Source organism: Dermacentor andersoni, chromosome 4, assembly GCF_023375885.2.
Source record: "Dermacentor andersoni chromosome 4, qqDerAnde1_hic_scaffold, whole genome shotgun sequence".
In the NCBI taxonomy this organism is placed as follows: Eukaryota; Metazoa; Arthropoda; class Arachnida; order Ixodida; family Ixodidae; genus Dermacentor; species Dermacentor andersoni.
The window spans coordinates 56,527,088-56,548,458 of NC_092817.1; the positions used below are offsets into that span (position 1 = coordinate 56,527,088).

At 47.3% G+C, this 21,371-nt stretch overlaps 1 long non-coding RNA gene across 3 annotated transcripts in view; it reads left to right on the forward strand.

Moving 5' to 3' along the window:
* The window catches only part of LOC129386205 (uncharacterized), a 345,005-nt gene that overhangs the window by 163,599 nt on the left and 160,035 nt on the right, over positions 1 to 21,371 (forward strand). The gene's annotated exons all lie outside the window — the stretch shown is intronic.

Genomic DNA, 21,371 nt, shown 5'->3' on the forward strand with positions numbered 1-21,371 from the left:
CAGTTTCAAAGGGAAATTGATTTGTTACTGTGGGAATTTGGTAGCTTAGTGTTTGCTTGTCGTAATTGATGCGTGTGATTGGAACAAGTTTACGTTTCGTCCGGAAAGCATATCGGCTGCTGGAATTATCTGGTCAAGAAAAGAACAATTTATGACGATGGATTTACTTAAGTAGACAGAAATTAAATACTTCTTTTGCTTTAAGGATGCCATGTTTCTGAAATAGCGGTGACGTAGGTAAATCCGAAGGTCTGCCATGAAACCCCTCAACAGCACCCAAAGCGCGTTTCTGAATTGAAATTAGTTTAAGGTAATTGCTGGACGTCGTAGTTCCCCAAACAAGAATGCAGTATGATAGCCTAGAGTACAGAGGTGCGTAATACGTGTATATCTTTGACCAGGGGGGCAACAAATGGGATATCTTATACAAACAGCCGACTGTTTTACTTAGATCAGACATTAATTTGGTGGTGGGAAAATTCCAAGAAAGATTCTCATTGAACCAAACGCCAAGAAATTTCTGGTTTGAAACTCGCTTTAATTCAGTATGCTCGTAGACAACTTTCAGAGTGATACTTTCTACTGTATTAATAGGAAGAAAAATAATGTTGGTTGTCCTTGATAAATTAAGGCGTAGCCTATTGGTCAATAACCAATTATGTATCTTTCTTAAATATGCGTTTGCCGTAGCCTCCATTTGGGACAAGGAGGGGAATGAAAAAAATATATTCGTATCGTCAGCGTACATGACCATATTAGGTGATTCGGATATGTTAGCGATATCATTTATGTGTACTAAAAACAATAATGCTCCTAATATTGATCCTTGAGGAACACCATGCTCAATTGCCAATTTCTCTGAGGGTACGCCATTAACCTGAACATACTGCAATCTGTTATTTAAATATCTCTTTAGCAAGTCAGATGCAATACCACGTATGTCATAACTGTTAAGCTTGCGTAGCAGGGTGTTGTGATGAACGCAATCGAATGGACTTTCGGAATTCTAAGAAAAAGCCAAGAGTGTAGTGTTTCATTTCGATATTCTTAATTGTTTTTTCATTTGCTCTTAACAGTGCTTGCTCTGTTAATTTGTTTTCAGGAATCCATACTGCGAAGAAGTAATAACATTGTACTTATGGAAAAAATTTTCGAGACGAGTATTAATGACACCGTCATACACTTTTCATAAAACGGGTAGAACAGAAATGGTTCTCTTATTATATATGTCATTCTTTCCCCCACTTTTATAACCTGGACATACACGTGCTATCTTCAGCTGATCTGGGTACACTCCGCTTTCTAACATACGATTTTTGACATAACGCAAGTGCATACTTGGTCAGCCATACAAGGTTTACATAAGCCCGTTCGCTGGTACATTTATTGGGCGCACATATAAGCTTTGCATAAATATTTACAAATATATCCGTCGAGATAGCGAACTACCAAACGGCACCCATTAGCCAGGAAGCCGCGTCAAACCAGGGAAAGCCAGTAAATATAGCTTCGCTTTAAAAATGTTTGCCCTTTAAATTTTCTCAGCGCAATAGAAAATGTCGCTAGGACATAAAAATACTATCCGCGCGCACGCACGCAAATGCGCGCACAAGCCACGTTGCCATGATGGATACCTTTAAAAGTTACATTATGGGGTTTTACGTGCCAAAACCACTTTCTGATTATGAGGCACGCCGTAGTGGAGGACTCCGGAAATTTAGACCACCTGGGGTTCTTTAACGCGCACCTAAATATAAGTATACGGGTGTTCTCGCATTTCGCCCTCATAGAAGTGCGGCCGCCGTGTCAGGGATTCGATCCCGCGACCGCGTACTCAGCAGCCGAACACCATAGCCACTGAGCAACAACGGCGAGACATGACGCATATCTGCCAACCTGTGACCATTAACGTTCGTAAAAATACCGCAGATGGGACAAACCGTGTAGGGTTGCGCGCATTTTATTTTGCAAGTTTGTCTTGAGCACACACCTTTTGGGGGCTACCTAAGCGTTTTATTAAAGACAAGTTACCCTTAGACGCAGTACACTGGAAACAACAAACTTGGCAACAGCAGGGATTGAAAAGCAAGGCGTACATTGTTCTCAAACCCAATTCATCTTTAGCGACATTGCCATTGCCGATATCGCGTGCTTCAGAAGCTTAAGAAACTCGAAGCAAGTACACCTCTGGTATATGGCGCCTTTCGCGGCCACGAAATGCTGGCGTAGGTAGCAATTCAATTTCTTTATTGTATGCATTATTTTCGCAACATTACGCCGTGCTGTGGCATCTATAAAAACTTTCTTTTCGCGAGAAGAATCTACTTTATGTACAACGTAACGCGGCATTCGTAAAATCGTAGAACGGGCCCTAATTCACAAATATTACGAAAATTTTGGGACAGTTGGCAGGTATGCATAATGCCTACAGAAGGAATGCAAGCACTAGATGCAGCGTTTCCAGTCACTCGAAAGACGCTTCGAGCTGGTGGTGTCTGCAGGATTGCAACAAGCGCGCGAATAGAATAAGCTGTATAGTGACTCTAATATGACGACGACCTGCCGGCCTTGCTCTGGCAATTTCTCGAGACCTGATCGGAAGCTCCGTGCAGCCGCTGTTCCTTGCAAGCCAGAGAGTAGATGGCGCCCTGGGGGCCTGCTTGTGCTTCATGAGCGTGCTAGCACCAAAGCAAGAAAAGGCAACGATTAAAAAAAATTGGCAGTGGCTTAGCTCGGCTATGCTAGGATATACGTAGCGAAAGCTAAGGCATAGCATGGTTAGCCTTGGTTAATCTTGGTGGCAAGTCCAGGTTAGTCTGGTTGTCTAGCTTTCTTGCGGCGTTTAGCCGGTCGTTCGGCGCGCTCTGCTTCGTCAACGTCGTCAACGTCTGCTTCCTGGGCGATTCGTTTCCGACCTATCTCGTTGCGATGTCGATTACAGGCCTCCTCCTGCTTATCAGGATTGTCGCTGTCCATACTGCCGCCTCAACTGTGGTTGCGGCGCACGCGAGCTCTCCTTTTCAATCCTCCGATATGTTATCAGGCATGCAACGCAACTGGCGAATCGAGAGGAGGCGAACGCAACGACGAGGAACGCGGTATGACGTCATGTGCCTCCTTGGAGCACGGCCACGGCGAAATCGCAAGTTCGCGGCCAGTAAAGCTTTCGCTTTAAATATGCCAGGTGGAAGTAGGTAAAGGCAAGGCGCAGAAGACCAGGACTTAGGAAGAAGAACACAAACGACAAGCAACGATGTGCTACCGGCAGGAAAGAAACAAGAGCTCGAAAGCCTTTTGAGAAAAGGATACGGCGGGACGTTAAAAATCAATGCCCCACACGCGGGCACAGCTCAGAACTGCGGCACATCGTTGCCAAGTGGGCTGTATCGGGGGCGCAGCTGCACGGGGGAGGGGGTACATGAAACGCTTTGCGCGTGCTGCTGAGGGTGAATGGACACTATGGTACAGAAACGCAACCAAATACACGAGAGTTATTCACACGTTGCTAAACTTACATGCTTAACCAGTCATACAACCAGCGGGGGTAGGGTCTAATTTTGCAATCGTACACGCTCCGTATTCGTAGTGGACCGGTCATGGTCGTAGGTGGTAAGCGCGTATTGGCATCCTTCTGTCTTGCTGTTCGCCGTCTCTCCACACCATTTCTCGACCCTACGTGTCTAACGCGAGGGCTCCGTAATTTAGCAACCGCCAACATTCTGCAACAAACTGCGCACTTTTAAGCCTTATAACTTCTTGTGAGAGCAGGTTGAAGTTTGATTAATTACAATATGGCAGAGGGAGCTCTCTCTAAAAGCGACCACTCCCACTCGGATCGACAAACATATGGCTGAGCATGGCTCTCTGTACGCCGAGCGACTGGCTAAATTTAGCTCCGATTGCGTCATGCGGGGCGCGACAAGGACGTCATCCGCGCATGCGATACGTGCATGATGTAGTAATACCTTCTTTCATCAACACAACGATAATAAGGCAAGCCACGCGGATAGTGCAATTGCAAATATATAAGCGATAATTATATTACATGTTTCCGATGCAGAAAGGTTTAGCAAGCGACCCTCTATGCTTACAGAACTAGAAGACGTATCGCGAACAAAAATATAAAAAAGGACATACTTCTTTTGTTTTTTCCGCCTTTAGAAAGATCTGCTTTTGTTATATTTCTCGGCACATATCTTAGGTTTATGTTTGTTAACAGGTGCCAGAGCCTTCATGAATGACCCCCACCGCCCTGACTATCGCAGCGAAAAGCGATCAATACCAGAAGCATGGGTGTACCTCACCTCCCACGCCATTTTCTTGTTTTGGCGAAGCTTTCCAGCTGCAGCCTTTTGTACGAGGTTTCGTATAGCTACCGGCAGGAAAGAAACAAGAGCTCGAAAGCCTTTTGAGAAAAGGATACGGCGGGACGTTAAAAATCAATGCCCTACACGCGGGCACAGCTCAGAACTGCGGCACATCGTTGCCATCATCCGCCGAGCTCGCTTCCGATGAGCGCTCGAAGCGCCACTCGAAAGGCGTCAGGGTAGCGGGGGTGTATACTGCCTCCACAACCGAAACACCGAGGAAGCCAGGGTGAGAAGCCTCTTTTGAGCTCCGGGACAAAAGCTTCTCCATTTAGTCGACCCCTCCTCCCCCTTCGGATTGCGCCAAGAAAGAAAAAGAATAAGCAGCCGTCGAGCATCAACACTTCGAAGGGAGCGTCATTGTCGAATGTTGTTTGCCACTGTGGTCGCGGTCTCCTTTCATTTCTGGCGGGGCATCTTCGCTTTTCGAAGCCTGAACGACGCTCGCGCCATTGACTGGCATGTGACAACAAAAGCGGCGGGGTTCCTCTTTTCTTTTGCTTTTTCCTGCCTGCTGATGCTCTTCGAGAATCAATGCGCGAACCCAGCACGTCCTGTAACTTGGAGAGGTTAAAACCACGTGACAGGCCAAGCGGGCTCTTTCGTGTACTCGACGCCTCTGTCGCGCTTTCTGCGGCGGTTCGGGGTCGGTGGTTCGGTTGCTTTCGCGGCCAAGATGGTGCATACAGGTTATGATGACCAGTGTGTTGTGGACGTGCGGCGCCGGCAACAGAACAGCCTTGTCCTACTCGCAACGTTTTAAAGGAGCGGAACGAAACGGGGTCCCACCTATAGACAGTCGTATACATCACCACCGTTACTGCTATCAGCACGTTCTCCTTTTTTTATTTTTAAACCGCGGGATGTTTACTTTACTCTTTCCTTTATCTGATCTTTTGGTACCGACGATAATAAAGGCGTTTTCGCAGTTCTTGAATTCAGTATCCGTTACGTGGGCCATTTACTTACACATATTTCGTAACGCATGAAGAAAAACTTTCTTCTTTGGAACCGACTATATTGACGTATAACAGCAGTGCTCCCGAACGTGTGCAATGGCTGCTATTTCCGTCTGGTTTCATCGCGCTGCGGAATATCGTCGTGCTCGATATTGAGGGGCCGAGGTTCGAATCGGGTAGCGGGAAGATTTTTCTTTGTTATTGTAAAGCTTGCTTCGTTTTTTTCTTTCCTGTTTGAATTCTGCCATACTTGTGTTTTTTCTTTCCTATGCTTCACCACCACGCTTGACAGTGAGCTCTCCTACCAAGGGGTGTGAAGCGACCCGTTGCGTAGCCCAGAATGAGGGAGGTGGGGACCTAGGTAGATGCCGTTTTAGCGGCCGCGGACCAACGAATAATGACGCCCCCTCCCCCTCTCCCCCCCAATACAAGAAAAACTCCGGGCACATTACATGCGACGGAATAAAAAAAAAAGGGCCCCTCAATTTAGTAACTATACGGTGAAGGGGCCCGTCTAAATAGCGTGTAGACTATTATGAGGGCCCCCCTCACTGTAGTGAGTGCCTTCTTTGCTTTCTTCATTCTTTATATCGCGATTGTACGAGTGCAAAAGTATTACCTAGGTGCAACAGGTGTAGATGGCATCCGGGGACGTCATTCTTTCTCGGTACATATCATTTAATGCTCGTCTTAAAAAAAAAAAAAAGAAAGATGGAGCGGCTTTCACGTGCGAATGCACTTCTTTTGCTTTGTAGCTTGTTAACTTCAGGCACTACCGCGTTTTTACAGTGAGACCATGTCGAGCCCCGCAATGGTAGCCTAGTGGTTATGCAGGGGTGCCTGCGTGACACACATAATCCCTGTCCTGATTTCTTCGTTGGGCGCGGCTTTCTTTCTTTCCCTCGAAACTAAGCGGTAGCAGAACAACGTCGGTGAAATACACGACCCCTAAGCTCAAGGTTTTTTTTTTTTTAACGTCTTCCACGAGGTCAAGGATGTCTTTCGCCCATAAGGAGCTGGAAGTAATTATATTGTCATTAGGATCGTGACATTTACGGTTTGGTATTACTTCATATGTTTTGATTTTTTTTGACCGAGCGCACTATCATCGCACTATCCCAAGTGAGGCTTTTTGTACCGGAGAATTTCATAAAACGATGTTCAGCATCTTTGCGGCATTGTAGGCGCACGTCAAGTGCCTTCGCAAAACAAAACAGCGTATATGTGTGGGAATCATTGATTGATTGATTGATTGATTGATTGATTGATTGATTGATTGATTGATTGATTGATTGATTGATTGATTGATTGATTGATTGATTGATTGATTGATTGATTGATTGATTGATTGATTGATTGATTGAACTGAGCGTTATGCATGCTGTCACTCAAACTTTGTTACCAAATCGATGGACCATACCTCCAGACTTAATCATATTGGCACTTCCACGCAAGAAACAGTTCCACCTTCCTGCTTCTCTCAGGGCCACTAATATTGTCCTAATCAGTTATGCGAGTCCCTGTCGCAGGCTGATGCTGTGTGTGCCATCCATTCGGCGGTATGTGCACCCTGTTCAATGTGTGAAGCCTCCATTTTATTATCCGCGTTTAGCGCTCATTAATCTGTGCGAAAGACATGCCTTCTGTGCTGGTTTTTTTCGGACATCTGGATAACCACACGCTGTGACGAGAACTTATTATAAATTAATAAACACAGGTGGGCAAGGCAGTTCATTGCTGGGGGCTAGGACATTTCCTTAATGGAAGTCTTATCTGGTGACGAATGACGGCGGCAGCCGGTGGAAGGTTCGTAATTTCCTTTTATGAACAATTTTTATAAGGTTATCCACGGAACTATATATAAAGTTCTTAAGCCGCCCTTGTTTCAGACCATATTTTATGTGAACATGGATTTTATCGAACGTTCATGTGACCCATCTGTGTGTGTGTGTGTCAGATGGGTCACACACACACACACACACACACACACACACACACACACACACACACACACACACACACACACGCACACGCACACGCACACGCACACACACACACACACACACACACACGCACACACACGCACGCGCACACAGCTTAAGATACAAAGCAGATTACGATACAATGATGTAGATATACCGAAAGCAAAAGTATAAAGTAATATTAATACGAGGTGCGAATATTCGAAACTTTCGAATGATGAATCGAATAGTGTCCTATTTGATTCGACCAAATAGTAACTATTAGTATTCTTGGAATATTTATCTAATATTTCAAAGCGTCAGCTTCGCCCAATTAAACATAAATTAGGAGCAAAAGTAAGGTAAATTTTTACATCCGCAAACATAGTATGGACATAAAACATGAGGACTTCCTTAGTGGAGAAAGCTACGCGGCTTAGCCATACTTTACAGGCTACACAGCGATCATTCGTACTCTCTGAAGAGACAAGTGCATGCGAAGAAAATACTTGTTTACTCCTAATTCTCCAGTTTTGCTTTTAGTAAACAACTCTTCATAACGTACTATGTAATGACAAAAACTTGCTAACATTAAGAATACTAGTTCTGAACATCGAGTTATATTAATTGTGATAATGGCTGTTCATTATTCGAAATATATTCGATGTTCGATTCGGTTTGCTTCTGGTGCTATTCGATTCGCAATTGATTCAGTCTCAAAAATCACTCTTCGCATACCCCTAAATCAGAAGACATACAATGCTTACATGAAGCATGGAGTAAAAAGAAAGAAAGAATGAAAGAAAGAGAGAAAGAGAAAAAGAAAATAATTTGAAAAGGAATAACAAGGAAAGAGGAAAAGAACATTGTGTAATTGTTTTTCGCAAGTTCTCTCCCATTTGCTACCAGGTAAAGGGATTTACACAAACATTTTCATTCTGACAAGTATTTAAGATTGCGGGTACCTTATCTGGTGATGAATGCAATTAGTAGTTTGTATGCCTGCGTGGGACCAGCCACCTGTTCTGGGCGCGGCTACGCGAATCACTCACATCAACTTTGAGTGCTGATAAGTATTTCAGGAACACAAAGAAATTCTGTGATGCACGAACAGAGCCCTCTCTCCTTTGAATCAAGCTAGTCGCTGATTCTGTTGCTTTTTTTTTCCGGGGTCCGCACGTCGTCGCATTACATGCTGGTGCTTCAGGGGTGGCCTATCTACGTCAAGGTGCCGGGTGTCATGACGACAGCGAACAGTGGCTCACTGTCATTCCTAAATCTATGCTCGAAGCCGAAGCGGAGCGGCCGCTGCGAAGTTCCAGTACAACGGAGCGTTAAAGGCTCTCTCTGTTTTGGCTCGCGACTCGAGCCCCGAGCTTAGAGAAGCAATGATGGTGGGAGGGATTCACGATGAAGCCGAGGCTATAGCTCGCCCTGTTGCCCCGCTCTAATAGCATACGTTGAACCAAACTTTCCTTGGACACAATGCTGTCCTATCGAGCACCTATAATGGCTTTTGTCACAGAGTGCACATTTATCAGCTGCAGCCACCCTTTCAAGGTATGGCGTGCCCTTTCATAGTGAGTCACCGCTGTCGTTGCATCGTACCGTTCAGGGAAGTAAAAACTGAGGACCCACTCAATAACCCAGTATTTCTCATTTCTAAGTTCATGAGCTCTCAAACTTGACAAGTATAGAGCGGCTAGAATACACAGCACCACCAACGCAAGAATATATTTATGACATGATCTAACAGAGTACCACAATGCTGAGAGAACTTTAAACTATATTGAGATTGCTCACTTTTGGTATATAAATAGCTGATACCTTAATTCAATTTCTTTTTCTGTTCGCGCTTCGCATAAACACAGCATCAACACTCAACGTTCGCTCTCCAATCCACACTACGGAAATTCCAAAGAATAATAAATGTGCAGCGCGAACTTTTTCTCTATTGTGCCGCATGGTCTGCACAAGTGGGAAACGGAAAGTTTACCAATTATGAACCACGCCAACGCAAAAATTTCCATACGCACCCAGAAGTTTTCTTGGCGGCAGAAGCTGTGACCGCAATACAGAGGATCATAGCGCATGAGTCGCGTTGGTATATGCGCAACCTTAAGCCTACAGTGTCGAGAAACCCACACAGCTATACGACGCCTGTCGGTGCCACTGAAAAGCGAGTTCGAAATTTTTCTTCTTGCCGCTAAAGAAGTGTGTGTGTGGGGAGGGGGGGGGTGAAGGTGGGGGGTGTTCTGTCGATCCATTTGTCCTTCTATCAATGCTTTCCTGTGCTCCACAAATCTGGTGCCCTTCTCGATCCAGACCATCGTCGACTCGTCGCACATAAAGGCTCTTTGTCGGCGCTTCGGAGCTCGCTTTCTTTTTTGTCCTGCCTTTTGCGCTCAAAAGCCTTTGCGACTGTTTGATATGTTTTTTTTTTCTATCTTACTTCATGCGTACGTTGTTGTTGGTCCATTGAACGAGTGTTCGTGTGGCTCGTATAAAACTGAATTTAACTACTGATGCACTTGAGCAACCCAGAGACAGACAGAGGTTTATAAAAAGAAATTTGAAAAGAAAAATACTTGCAGCTAAGGAGGAAGAAGAGGCGGCACCGGCTGTGAGCTTCCTTTGGTGAAATCGAACTTGACTTCGCTCAGCGCGAAGGCCACCCCCACCGCCACTTATATCGCTCGAGAAATATATATACTTCTCATCGCACAATATGAAGAAAGCAAATAAATAGCGACAACATTAGTGGGAAGTGGGGAGTCAGATGCCCGGTGCAGCCAGGCGATGACGCGTAGTAAGTTTGAGGAAAAAGAAAGTGTCGACGAGTGAAGACGAGGACTACACCACTGGCGAGGGGAGTGTCGCTTGTCGAAGAATCCGCTTCTTTGGTTATTTTCACTCATCGGCCATATTGCGACGAGGCTCTCCCTGACGGTGGGGCAGATCGGACCAGCTCCTTCTTCCAATTCACCACCCGTCGCACCGCTTTATCTTTGATCGGCAGTGGCAGTCTACTGGCAGTCTGCCTGCTGCTTTCGTCACATAGAGCATTCCATTTGTCGTTTTTTTTAATTCGTTCTCTCGTTTCTTTCTTTATGCAATGTTTCCTTGACACGTATTGACGCGGGATTTTAAACTACAGAGGCACCGGTACATTGAAAGGAGCCACGAATGAGACCGGCCTTCAATTCATCAAAACACAAATTCTTTGTAATAACATGCAGTGGGGTAATGGGGTGCTTCGACATCAGGAAGTTCTCTTTTTCAACTAACTGTTTTTCTTGTGCACTTGCTCCCTTTTGCGTCTGTAAGCAGTATGACTTGGTTCCAGTCCTTAAATGTGCGTCTGTCCGTAAAGATTTACCTCATTGCGTCTTGTTTCTCCGCTTGTCCTAACATTAGATATCGGGGTCTCACTTCGTGAGACTAAGGTCATTTCACAGATATCAAAAAAAGAATGCCCTCCTTATCAATGCAATTTTAATTCAAGCGTCGGCTTCTATTTATGTTTAGACTGCTATACATCTAGCAGCGCAAGTTGTTCTCTGTGTGAGTATACTAACGGAACATGACGCAAACACAATATGACAATGAGTATGACTATTGTGGTTGCTGTATGGGCGCAGTGAGCCCTCCTAACACGTAGAACCGTACACGTAGACGCAGAGCCAGCGCTTCGAGATACAAAACATTTAGGGAACAATGAAGAGCAACGGATGGAGCAGAAGAGCACCTAAAGAACTAATTACGCTATTTGTTGTTCTTTTCGATCGCTTTGGACGCCGCCTTATGAACGCTGCGTCACTGCGTCGTAAATAAAAGAACCCACCCGGAGGCCACGCTACAGGCTACATAGTCTTTCGGGCTAGAACAGGATGGGCATATTTTTGGCTTTCAAGAGAGGATGCGCACCTTCCTCGATAAATTTAGATTGTGGTCTGTTCTGACATCTGTACAACCATTATTACTACTACTACTACTGCTACTACTACTATGAATAATAATAATAATAATAACAATAATAATAATAATAATAATAATAATAATAATAATAATAATAATAATAATAATAATAATAATAATAATAATAATACCACTAACTACTACCACAACCAGCCACCATCACCACCCCCAGTAGCCGTGGTACTGGGGCTAGTACCCGCGATGCTCTAAGACCCACTATGCTCCAATCACTTCCGTCGTTTCACACTGCAAATGAAAACCGCAACAGTTTCTAGAAGCAAACTCGCCCGCACACCCCAAGGAAAAATATTCTACTGCGCAAGCAGCCGGCACCAGATAACCTATTAGGGAGAAAAAAAGGAATTGGGAGAAAACGAACCTACACATTCTATGTGATCACTTTTCAGCAAAAGATATCGCGAAATTCCGCGTCCGCCTTCAACGAGGGTGGCTGGCACAGAAAACGATTCCGTTTGCCTGGCGCCAGGAGACGCGTAGAGGTCAGAGCTGGTAAAAACAAAAACAAAAACAAATTAGGCATCCGTCTTTATGTGACCACAGGTAGCAGCCCTTAATCCCCTGTGCTCGGAAAGCGTTGATCTCAGTTCAGCAAGAGGACAAGAAAGAAGGCGGGGGAAGTTCTTTCACTTCCTGGAGGTTACGAATGCGACAGCGCATCCGATGGAGCGGACGTACCTTACCAAGCTTTAGGTTTGGGCATGTACGCAATGCAATCTATCATTGCTAATGCATGTGTACAATAATTAACGTTTCCTGAAGAACTACGCAGATGGCAAAAGCTCCTCTCGCTTTTTTTTCTTGCGCTACTGCGTACTCATGCATGAATTGTTTATGCACGCCATGTTTTAGACAGCAGTGCTCAGACGGACCGATTGCCGACGCTGAAAGCCAAGTTAACACCACTCGCAGTAACAACACAAGCACTACCACCTACCATAACAGCAAATACTTGTGGTGCACGAAGATAGAGGATGAGGAGGAGAAGAAGGAGGAGGAAATCAAGAGAGAAGGCAGGGTGCTAACCAGAAATGCGCCTGGTTGGCTGCCCTACTCTGGGGAACGGGACATAAGGAATAGAAAGATAAGATAGAGAGAGGGAGGGAGGGGGAGGAAAGTCGCGGTGAGCTCGCCCACGCACGCAGAGGACCTGAGCAAGCAAAAGGCGTTCACATAGGCCAGTCGCCCTCAAGAAAGACAAAAGTGCCTTCACAGCTTTGTGGGCCTACGAGCGATGAGGACGGTCTTCAAGTAGCTCCTGCACGGACAACGGCCTATCGTCCAGTCGTCGCAATGCGATAGATAATGTTTGCCTTTCCGATTGAAATCGATGACAATGTCACAATAAATGTTCGACGTTCTCTTCGACGCCGTGGATGTCGCTTGCAGCACTGTCGGTCATTTCAATCAAAGTAGTGTATGCCTTCGTGAAAGCCGCTCCCAACCACAGCAGGTATAAAAGCAATGCCTCACGTCGGTGAAGCCCAGGAGGAGGTCGGAGTTGGAGCGAAGGGTTCATTCGTACAACCAGGTGTGCCTTATATTAGGGGTGTTCCACTTTGTTAAAGAGAGCTTGCGTGCCAGTTGACGAAGCTGCCTTGCAGCGAACGTTCTGAAAAGAGGCATGGGAACGTTGTGTTCTTCTTGATCGCACCCTCAGGCAGCTTTGTCTGTTTGATCATTTCCACTAATCCCGCAGTGGCTAGGTAGCCATTGGAAAATAATTTTGTGGCCTTTCTGTTTGACGTCGTGGTGAAGTCTGACAATTTCGTACGTGCCTCGTAATCAGAAAGTGGTTTTGGCATGTAAAACCCTATAATTAAAAAAAAAATACAATTTCATACGTTAGCTGTTCGTGAGTGTAAATGCAAAGCCGGTCTCGAGTCGGAAAGCACGGCCCACGTACCAGGACTCTCTGCGTCAATAAATTGAAGTGCACCGCACAGAGCCATGAGTTTTGCAGCCGTGGAAGCCGCGACGTGTGACTTCTCGAATAGCAGTGTTACTCCTCTTGTCGGTGTAAACACAGCACCACCAGAACTGGCCGTTGAAGTCGAACCGTCAGTATAGATGTATGCGTGGCTACTGCATTTCTGGTAAAGCAGGAGTAGGCTCAATTGTTTTAGTCCAAGCGGTGGCAGATCTGATTTTTGTGAAGGCCTGGAATTCTGAGGTGTACTTCAGTACGGCACAAACACCATGGAGGAGACACCGACCTGGCCGCAAGTGTATACCCCGATGTAAGCAAGGCATGATATGCACTGACCGTTGTGCTAAATGACATGCGGAGTCTTTCCACGGTGAGTCCGGTAAGATGGTGGGAAGGCGTTCGGGCAGTGTGCCTGACATGTGCATGCATTGTCTCGACGGCGATGTGCGTCTTGATTGAAAGATCTTGAGCATTGGCAATAGTTTCAGCCGTTGACGCACTACGTGGTAATCCAAGGCATATCCTCAGAGCTTGGGCTTGAATGCTCGAAATTGTACGCAAATTCGTTTTGTGGGTGTTGAATACAGCAGGTAGGCTGTACCGGAGGAAACCAACAAACAACACCCTGTACAATTGTAACATAGATTGTGTTGACATCCCCCGTTCTTTCCTGCAAGGAACCTGAACAGATTACAATTTGCAACCAGCCGCCAGAACAGGTCTCTGTGAGACAGAACGCCCAAGAACCGGTGACTTCTGCTGGACGATATCACTAAATTGTTCGTTGAATGATATGACGTATGCGCATATTGGATTCCAGATAAAAGCCATCACTGCGCACTTTTCCCACGTCACCTCCAGACCTTGTTTACGATGGTAGCATGATTTCGATGAGGCCGCCTTCAGAATCCGAGCGTGAAGCTGAAGCTGTGTCACCCCCGAGGTCCAGGTACATATGTTATCGGCGTAGATAGAGCCGAACGGTGCTTAACAGGTCCTCGAGTAGTCCAATAAGGGCTAGATTAAAAAGCGTTGGGATTAGTACTCCACCCTGAGGGACCACGCGGCTACTGTATACAATACTGGGGTGTCGGGCCATCCTCGCTGTGCACGCAGAATGATCGAATCTGTAGGTAGCTACGAACCCAGAGATATATCTTGCCAACAAGTCCTATTGCTTCTAACCCTTTAAGGATGGCTTCATGGGCAACATTATCGTAAGCTCCTTTAACGTCTAGAGACAAGGCAGCAGACAAGCGTTTACAGGCCTTCTCGATGGAATTCGACGTACCTTACGAAATCGACAACGTTGTCTATAGGTGAACGGCCGCACCTGAATCCTGTCAACGTCTCGGGATAAATTTCATAGTGCTCTAGGTGCCATTCCAGACGCGTTAGAACCATCCATTTCATTACTTTTTCTAGAGAACTAGCAAGCGCGCTTAGACGGTATGACTGTATGTCCAAAGGCGACTTGCCAGCTTTGAGAAGCGGAATCAGGCGACTTGTCTTCCTTTCCTGGGGAACCGTACGCAAAGGTGAACAATAACAAAACAGGCACAAGCACTCGGTAAGACTTTGAGAACAAAGTGACTCGGTCGAGTGAAAATCTCGGTGGCGGGGAAAATGTCGCTATAGGATAAAGTAAAGTTAATTATAGGGTTTTACGTGCCAAAACCACCATCTGATTACGAGGCACGACGTAGTGGGGAAACTAAATACAAATATTCAGTTCAACCGGATAGATAGACTACACTTCTAAAATTACGATGTGGTTAATGTGTACCCTGAGTGGATGCTTTGTGCGTCAGAAAGAACTCAGAAACGAAACATGGCATTCAAGACATTTCAAGTTGCCACCTGAAATCTTCGTTGCAACGTAGATTTTCGCAGCGCGTAGTTGTAGCCTGTTGCCTAGTATAACTAAAAGGTGCCTATTATTATGCTGTAAGCAAATGATAACACAATACGGCAACTTACATTGCCTTTTTTCACATGTTATCTTTTCACATGTTATCTGCTCAAAAGTAACATAAATACGCGTCACTTCGTGTCATCAGCATAATGTAATGGGCGCTACTATATATGTATACACTCCCAACCGCAATCGTGCAGGGCGTCAATTTCCGGGCCTGAGCAGGCAGAAGCGGACTAATTGTCTGTCAAAAATCGGCAGTTGATTGCTTACTGAAAATGTACTGCGGGAACCGTGGCCCAACTGTAAATCAAGTGTCAAAACACTGCATGCACTTCTTGCATGTTTGCACAGCACATGGCTTGACTCGTTGCTGTCGAAGTTCCATCGGGCAGATTGTTTACGCCCTCAGTACTCGTCGTTACACACATAACCGTCTTTCTCTCCCCTTTCGCTTATCCCATGGAAGAATAGGAGGCTAGAGGGACCAACCTCAGGCCCAGGTCGCTGCTATTTCATAAATAGCCATTTATATCTATGTAAAATTTCAGGGGAAACTGTACGACAAGTTGTTATTGCATATCTTCCTAATACATACATGCATACATACATACATACATACATACATACATACATACATACATACATACATACATACATACATACATACATACATACAAACATACATACATACATACATACATACATACATACATACGTACGTACGTACGTACGTACGTACATACATACATACATACATACATACATACATACATACATACATACATACATACATACATACATACATACATACATACATACATACATACATACATACATACATACATACATACATACATACATACAAAAACAACGCATGTCGTACTCTTTTCTCTGAGTTGTACCTCCGGCGCCAGCGTGATATATATGTATGTAGATGAACAAAATGCAGCACGAGAAAACAAAGGTGCAATCACGCCGACTCGTCTCGTGTGTTCCCAGTTATACCCTGCTGGTTTGTGCTTTCTCACCACCTTATTCCTGGTGTTACGTTTCGCCTCCGACGTGCGGTATAGCGCGGATGCAACGGACGCCGGGGCTTCGTTCACAGCGGCGGACATTTTGGCCAGTTCAGCGCTGTCCCAACGCCTCCTGCTAAGCGCGTCCAGGCATGTTTCAATGCCACGTGTCTTCGTGTGTGTGCGTGTGCGTGTGCGTGTGCGTGTGTGTGTGTGTGTGTGTGTGTGTGTGTGTGTGTGTGTGTGTGTGTGTGTGTGTGTGTGTGTGTGTGTGTGTGTGTGTGTGTGTGTGTGTGTGTGTGTGTGTGCATGTTGGTGCCCACGCTTGTCAAAGCGCGGCAGCCGGGGAGAGGAGATCCCCAACTGTGAAACGAGGAGGTCTCACCGGCGCCGGCCCGGCGGATACGTCACTTCTTGTCACAACGTGTCCGTGCGCCGCCGCCACGTGCGCCTCTTCCGAGCCGTTCCTTCTTGCCCACGACTCCGAGAGTATAAAAGCAGCTGCCCCCGGACGCCAAGAAAGAAGCTTCGATTTATTCAGTCGAGTAACGTGGTCTCCCGTTTGTCCACTTCGGTCGACCTGACCGGCCAATTTTTTGCGATGCTAGAATAAACAAGTTGTTCTGTTAGCAGTCGACTCATCCTTTGCCAGGACCTACGGATGCTTCCAGCTGTGCCCCAGGCCGCCAGGCCAACGCTACCCTTGGGGTTTGCGACCCATTTGCAACAACTGGTTGCCAGCGGTGGGATCGCGACAACGGAGGCCAGCAGCGAAGATATGCGGTCGACTGTATGCTGAGCAGCACAACGACAATCCGGGAGCAGTGCAACGAACCCTGTGTGATGACTGGTTGCCTGCAGCGGAACGACTGCACTGAATTCTTGGCTGCGAGGTTTGGTGAGTGCGGGACTTTCTTCTTCTGAGTTTTGCCAGGCTTTTGTTAGTGTCAGAAACAGAGCTGGTAATTGTGGTTGTCGTTGCTGCCGGGTTAGTTTGCGGCAAGACAATAGTAGGCAGTAGAGAAAGCAGCATTCAGAGCAGCCATGGATTGGAAGTCGTTGCGCAAACCGAACTTGCTGGAGCTTGCAAAAGAGTTAGGTCTGGATGTCTAAGACAAACTCAGAAAACCAGAACTGCTAAGGGCTATTCTTGACTTACAAGCTGAGGATGACGAGCTGTCGGAATGCCTTGAGACCATCGAGGAGAGGGAGACGGCAAAAAGACAGGAGCGCGAACGTAAAGAGCAAAAAATGGCTGTGGCTTAGCTAAGGTTAAGCCCAGGATGCGAAGCATACTAGCCTTTATTTTAGTTGTTGAACCACTGTTTAGCCTGGTGAACTGCTGTTGCTTGGCTAAATTTGGTTCGGCTAGACGGAGAAACAACTCATGCGTTACTCTGCTTCGCCTTCAAGAGTGGAACGCGACAGCGTTCCCGTCGACCCGCCAAGGGGTGTAAGACAATGGGCTACGGCGCAGCGTCTACGCGCCCCGCATTGGACGCGGTGAGCGTCGAGCAACGCAGCGTTCGGCGCGGCAACGAAATGTGCGCCTAAGCAAGCGACGCACGCCTGAGCCTTAGAAACAGCTCGTTTCTAAGGCAACACCGCATTCACTAGAGGCGCTTTTGTACCGCTTCGAAGCATCGTACTCGTGGCTCAGAGGTAGCGTCTCCGTCTCTCACTCCGGAGACCCTGGTTCGATTCCCACCCAGCCCATCTTGCAAGAGTTGAGCCAAAGCCACCTAGAAAAAGCGCAGCTGCTTATATACCGCCGCGACGCCGCGAGCGACGGCGCGAGTTGGAGCCCCGTTTCTCCTCTGTCGTGACGTCACGGTGTCACGTGGTATTGAAGGCGACACCACCGCGCCTGAGGAGCTGGGCTGAGCTCTAGTAATATGCTTCGCATAAAAGAGAAAGAGGAGCGCGACCGTCAACACGCTTTGGAAATGAAGCGTCTCGAGGTAGAGATGGAACGCGCTCGTAATGGAAGTCAGGCACACGGTGCAGGAGAACGAGTATCGTTCAAAATGACTGACCTGATGCGGCCGTTTAAGCTTGGAGAGGACATTGGTTTGTTCCTGGTTAACTTTGAGCGAACGTGAGAAGCAAGGGTTCTCTCGGGAAACGTGGCCACAGCGCTTGCTCACTTTGTTACCCGTCGAGGCGGCCGACGTGGTCGCTCGCTTGAAGAGAGAGGAGGCGGAGGATTTCGACCAAGTGAAATCGAGTCTGCTAAAAAAGTACAGGCTGTCAGCGGAGGCGTTCCGTCGGAAGTATCAGGAAAATGAGAAAGGCAGAAGTGAGTCATATACAGAGTTTGCCTACAGGCTTATGTCAAACATGCAGGAGTGGCTCAAAGAAGAGAAAGCGTTTGGTGACCACGAGAAAGTTCTGCAGTGTTTCGGGCTGGAACAGTTTTATAGTCGGTTACCTGAGAACGTGCGGTACTGGATCTTGGATAGGCCAGACGTTAGTACGGTGGCTAAAGCCTCCGAGCTAGCCGAGGAGTTTGTGACGCGTCGGGCTCGCGGAGCTAAGGACGGTCAAAAGGGTGAATTTGGCTCGAAGTTTGAGAGGCCGAAGTTCACGCCCATGAGAGCAAGGGGGGACACAGGTAGTGCGGATGCGAGTGAAAGCAGTCCGACCGAACGTAAGGAGACGGCGGCAGCCGAAGCCGAACGCAGAAAGCGGTTCGAGACGAGGCAAGCGCGCGTGTGCTATACGTGCCTGAAGCCGGGTCACTTTTCGGCGCAGTGTGCAGAAACAACAACAAAAGTCGTGTTTTTGTCATTATGCAGCACTGACGAGAACATGAAGCTTCTCGAGCCTTACATGCGAGACCTCCTCGTGAACGGGAAAGAGTGCCGAGTGCTTCGTGATTCCGCAGCTACAATGGATGGAGTTCACCACTCTTACGTAGAATCCGATATGTTCACGGGCGAGTGCGCATGGATCAAGCAAGCCGTGGAAGCTCATAGCGTGTGTCTGCCCGTAGCAAAAGTGCTTATTGAAGGACCTTTCGGAGCACTTGAGACGGAGGCCGCAGTGTCATCTATGCTGCCCCCCCCCCCCCCCTCCCAGTACCCGTACCTATTTTCGAACAGGTCCGATCACCTCCTGCGCGAGAAGGGGCTTTTGTTTGGTGAGGCTAGCGTTCAGGCCTTAACCAGATCGAGAGTTCGGGAGCTCGCTGCAAAGGTGGTAGTTGCGGGGCCGACGTTGTCGAACAATGAGAAAGGGTCGGAGACGCAGCAAGCTGATATTCAGAGCACGTCCGAACTGAATAAAATTGAGCCTGTAGCGTTGAAGGCACCAGATACTGGAGAGGAAATGCCCGACACGACTTTTCACGAGATCACCTCACACTATAGGGACGGCAGGAGGTTTTTTCCTCCCCCCCATCAGAAGCTCAACCGAGCTCAGGCAGTCACATTAAGAATGATTCAAACTAAATCTTATCCCACACCTTTTGTGCTTAACAAAATTGACCAGGATTTTCCCGCGGAATGTAAAAGTTGTGGACACACTCTGTGTCTATTTGATCATATGTTCTGGCTGTGCCCCAACCAAAGGGCTTCGGATCTCAACAGTGAGGAGGACTGGAGTCGGCGCATATCTAGCGAAGTCCTCCAAGATCAACTCCTGGCCGTCTGGAGAGCTCACGACATCGGGAAAGCCTTTGGCCTACCGGTGCCTACGTGGGCGGAGCCACCGACTTAGCCTGGGGTCTTGTGCCCTCGGACCCTAGTTTCTCTGGACTAAAATAAAGTTCTTGCCATGCCATGCCATGCCCGACACGGGAAAGTTAGAAGAGCTATCTGCAGATTTGCTCATCGCACCTACGTCAGATGGACTTAATAGGTTGCTAAAAGTCAGCCGGTCGGCTTTGATAGCCGAGCAAAAAAAGGATGGCAGCCTAGAAAACATGCGCTGCAATGTCAAGGAGGGTATCGCCAAGAAAAATGCTCGTTTTGTGGAAAGAAGTGGGGTCCTGTACCGGAAGTATCTAGACCGCAGGGGAGTGGAGTTCGAACAGCTGATCGTGCCTCAGTGCTACCGTCAGGATCTGTTGCGCTTGTCGCATGGAGGCTCGTGGTCCGGACACCTAGGAGTTAAGAAGACTAAGGACCGTCTCTTGCAAGAGTACTATTGGCCAAGGTATTTTCGTGACGCAGAACACTTTGTGAGGACATGTGACAACTGTCAGCGGGTGGGCAAACCAGGGGACAAATCGAGGGTGCCGTTGAAGTTGGTACCTATCATTACGGAGCCTTTTAGACGGCTCGTTATTGATACAGTGGGACCTCTGCCGGTAACAACCACGGGGTACAGGCACATTTTGACTGTGATCTGCCCAGCGACAGAGTTCCCTGAAGCAATGCCACTTAAAGAACTCAGCTCAGTTGAGATAGTCAATGCACTACTTTCCATATTTGCGCGAGTTGGCTTTCCTGCGGAAATCCAGTCAGATCAGGGCACAGTGTTTACTAGCGCTTTGGCGACAGCCTTTCTCGAAAAGTGCGGGGTAAAGCTGTTACACAGCTCAGTGTACCACCCACAGTCGAATTCCGTTGAGAAGCTCCACCCTGTCATGAAGCGCGTGTTGAGAGCATTGTGTTTTGAACAACAAACTGACTGGGAGCTGTGTCTGCCTGGGGTGATGTTTGCATTAAGGACCGCGCCGCATGCGGCTACGGGGTTTTCGCCAGCTGAGCTGGTGTACGGTCGCTCGCTGCGGTCTCCGCTTCGCATGCTTCGAGACTCGCGGGAAGGCAGGGGCGACGACCCAGTCGTGGTGGAGTACGTGCTTAGGCTCCTCGAACGTTAAGAAGGGCACAGGAGTTGTCAGGTGAAGCAATGGCAAAGGCCCAGCAGAGGGCCGAGGTTTATTATGATCGGACAGCCAGGGCCCGTCGTTTTCAGGTGGGCGATGAGGTAATGATATTGCGCACATCGCTAAAAAACAAACTCGACGTGCAGTGGGAGGGCCCAGCATGGGTTGTTCAAAAACTGTCGGACGTTAACTACGTGGTGAGTCTGCCAGGAAAACGGAAAGCATAGCAAGTTTACCACTGCAATCTGCTCAAACCCTATAGAGAACGGGAAGCAGTGGTGTGTATGATGGTAAACGTTCGCGAAGAGCTTCCGGTCGAGCTTCCGAGACTAGGCTCAGTGACGAACAGGGAAGACACCGATCAAGTCATTAGTGACTTAATCGGTAAAG